The sequence below is a fragment of the Pinus tabuliformis genome, chromosome 1_2, assembly GCF_031772625.1.
Source record: "Pinus tabuliformis cultivar Carrire ecotype Pingquan chromosome 1_2, CPIR1, whole genome shotgun sequence".
NCBI lineage: Eukaryota > Viridiplantae > Streptophyta > Pinopsida > Pinales > Pinaceae > Pinus > Pinus tabuliformis.
Genome location: NC_142298.1, coordinates 703,950,793 through 703,954,743, shown reverse-complemented (window position 1 = coordinate 703,954,743; position 3,951 = coordinate 703,950,793). Strand labels below are relative to the sequence as shown.

The window sequence follows — 3,951 nt, the reverse complement described above, 5'->3', positions numbered from 1 at the left end:
AGTTTAACCAATTAAATTGATTAATTTGTTAAAATTATTTTATATAAATCTATATATAATTAAATAAAACTATTTATATTTAATTAAAATAATATGAAATAAAAACATTAAAAATAAAATAATTTATTATTTTGTTAATTGCATTATATTTTTAACTCAATAAATTCATATGGATGCTTTAAAAGTAATTAAGCATTATATTTTCAACTCAATAAATTCTTATTGATGCTAAATACCAAGATAAAAATATTGATACGTTAAATTAATATTGGATGATTTATAAAAATCAACTTTAGGAGTTCAAATTCGACCATGTCGGAATAGAAACGAGTCCAGCAGTCCATCCATGAAGTTCTTTATCGTTTCAGAGAATCCAATGTTTATGCGCCCTACAGCTCCAGAATGTGCCTGCTGCTGCAGGTGGGTATGTTTTTCTGTTCATTACCCCCACAAAATAAGGCAACTGCTCAATGACAGTGCTAAAAACCGTCAGCAATCACAAAAGGATAAAAAAGATGGCTGCATTGTGTATTGTACCGATACCTCAACTTCAGCCTAGAAAGGCAGCCGTTACTGCTATTCAACTTCACACAGAAGCCAATCCCATGAATCCAGTGAACGCTTCTGCCATGGTCGACCACGCAGACTCTTTTACTTATGTCTCTCTCTTGCAGGCTTGCATTCGGAAAAACAATTTCGCAGAGAGCAAATTACTCCATGCACAAATCACTCAGAGAGGATTTACAGTTCTCACACATTTACACAACACTCTCCTCAACGTCTATGCCAGATGTGGGAGCCTGGCGGACGCTCGCAGAGTTTTTGATCAAATGCCCGAACGAGATGTTTGTTCGTGGACTGTGATGATCGCGGGTTATGCCAGGCAGAGGGTAACCCACGAGGCTTTAGGGTTGTTCTTCCTCATGCGGCGAGAAGGCGTCCAACCAAATAAGTTCACATTCGCCAGCGTACTCCCTGCTTGCGCCGACTCTGCAGACATCAAAGAAGGACTGGACATTCATGAAGAGATCAGAAGAAGCGGATTGCAGAGTGATGTATTTGTGGCGAATGCCCTTATAGATATGTATGCAAAATGTGGCAGCATAGAGGATGCACACTATCTGTTTGACAAAATGTGTGAACGAGACGTCGTATCCTGGACAGCCTTGATTGCAGGGTATGCGCAGAATGGGCAGGCTGAGGAGGCCATGGAGCTTTTCAAGAAAATGTGGCTTGTGGGTGTGAAGCCAAACTCCAAAACATATGCCAGTGTTCTGCCGGGATGTGCCGATCTGGAACAGGGTATGGAAATCCATGGGGAAATAATCAGAAGTGGTTTCCAGTCTCATGTCTTTGTTGAAAGTGCCCTTGTAGATATGTATGCAAGATGTGGGAGTGTAGAAGATGCACGCCATTTGTTTGCCAAAATGCGTAAACGGGATACCGTGTCGTGGGCAGTGATGATTGCAGGTGTTACGCGGAACGGCTGGGATGAGGAGGCCCTGAAGCTTTTCCGAGAAATGCAATTGGCAGGTGTGAAGCCAAACTCGAAGACATTCCAATGTATTCTCCTGGCATGTGCCAATTTGGGAGCTCTGGAACAGGGTATGGAGGTACATGAAGAAATAAATAGAAGGGGATTCCAGTCTGAGGTATCTGTGGGCAATTCCCTACTAGACATGTATACAAAATGTGGGAAAATGGACAAGGCACGTGAAGTATTTGACCAAATGAATCTCCGAGACATCATATCCTGGATGGTGATGATTGCAGGGTATTCCCAGAATGGGCGTGCCGAGGAATCCCTGAAACTTTTCCAGCAAATGCAATGGGCTGATGTGAAGGCGATAGCAAAAACATTTGCTGGTGTTCTCTCAGCATGTGCAAAGTTGGCAGCATTGGATCATGGTATGGAGATCCACAAGGAAATAATTAGTAGTGGATTGCAGTCTGATATCTTTGTGGAGAGTGCCCTGATAGACATGTATATAAGTTGCGGGAGTATAGAGGAGGGACGCAGATTATTTGATAAAATGCCATTACGAGATGAGGTATCTTGGACAGTAATGATTGCAGGTTATGCACAGAATGGTTCGGGAGAAAAATCCCTGAAGCTTTTCAAAGATATGCAACTGGCGGGTGTGAAGCCGACTACAAAAATCTTTGCCAGTGTTCTTTCTGCATGTGGCAACTGGGCAGCTTTGGAGCAAGGTGTAGAAATCCATGAACAAATAATTAGAAATGGCTTTCAGCTGGATGTCATTGTGGTCACTGCCCTATTAGACATGTATGCAAAATGTGGTAGCTTAGACAATGCACGCCACCTGTTTGACATGATGCGACATCGAGATGTTGTCTGTTGGACGGCCATGATTGCAGGATATGCCATGCATGGCTATGTAAGTGAGGCCATCACACTCTTTGAAAAAATGAAAGCCTGTGATGTAAAACCAAACCATATCACAATGGTTTGTGTTTTGTCTGCCTGCTGTCATGCAGGCCTAGTCTATGAGGGCCTTCAATACTTCAATTGCATGAGGGACTATTATCACATCATACCTGCGATGGAGCACTACTGCTGCATGGTTGACCTGATTAGCCGTGCTGGGCAGCTAGATGAAGCAGAAGGCTTTATCAATAAAATGCCAATCAAACCCGATGCATCTGTTTGGATGTGTTTGCTTGGAGCCTGCAGAATACATAACAATATAGAGTTAGGAGAATCCGTGGCAAAACACCTTTTTGAGTTGGATGTGAGAGATGCTGCACCTTATGTGCTTCTCTCAAACATATATGCTATGGCTGGTAGATGGCGTGACATTGAAAAGGTTAGAAAAATAATGAAAGTCAGAGGAGTTAAAAAAACTCCTGGATGCAGTTGGATTGAGGTCAACAAACAGGTGCATGCCTTCCTTCTAGGTGAGAGGTGACATACATGACCAAAGAGGTTATAGAGATTGTTTTCAGAGATGAAGTGAACAGGGTATGTGCTGATCTAGTTTTCAAGGCTGTATGCAAAAATGAGGAGCAGGCTTTAATTTATATAGCAAACGACTTCCATACTTCCCTCAATCAAAAGCCCAAGTGGTCTGCAAAACTAGAGATATGGATTCCCTCTACCCACCTTGCATTGTTCAAAACGTAAAGATAACATTCTTAAGACAAGGAGCAAGCATTTTCCCTCAACATGTTTTAATCAAACCAATGAAATTGTTATCATAACTGTCAAATAATTCAACTCCAGTCAACAGCCTTCTCATTCACTCTGCAAGACGTCGAGTCATGGATACCTTGTTAAATTGCTACCAGGCTCAGATACCATTCTTTTATTTAATTCGCCTCAGACTTATCACTGAGATTACATGCCCTAACTGTATCATGCAACTTCTGAGGTGGCCGACTTATGAGGGACAAAATGTCTATTCCTTGTCGTGGCAAAGGAATAAATATAGATCCAAAAATATCTAATCACATGGTGCTTGCTACGGGTGTGCTTTGAATCTCCTCTAGGGTAACTACAACAAGAAATTCATCAATCCTGCAATCAACATATGTTAAACCTTGGAGAAGTTTCCTAGCACTCGTTTTCTCCCCTTGGTCTTTAAAAGATTGTCCATGGTAATCATGGAAGTGGCAAAGTTACATGAATACATTTACTGGCCCAGCATGCAAGCTGGTGAGTTTCAGATCCAGCTCAATGATACATTTAGCATTACGAGCTAAACCAAATACATTGTTGATTATACTAGAATAAATTGTTTATTCTGAACAGTTTGGAGAGCCCTCGAAAGTTAGTGTCTTTGATGAGATTAGAATGGCAAGAAAAGGAGTGACCTTGATATTACATCTTGGCAATAATCCTGTTTTGCTAACATGCTGTTTGGTGGACGTAGAAGTCTCCCTATTTGGATGAGTGAGGAATGAAATGTAACTTTCAAAGAAATTGCCATT

At 41.3% G+C, this 3,951-nt stretch overlaps 1 pseudogene; it reads left to right on the top strand.

The window, feature by feature from the left end:
• Window positions 1-296: 296 nt before the first annotated feature.
• Window positions 297-3,652, top strand: LOC149207680 (pentatricopeptide repeat-containing protein At4g13650 pseudogene; annotated as a pseudogene).
• Window positions 3,653-3,951: the final 299 nt, after the last annotated feature.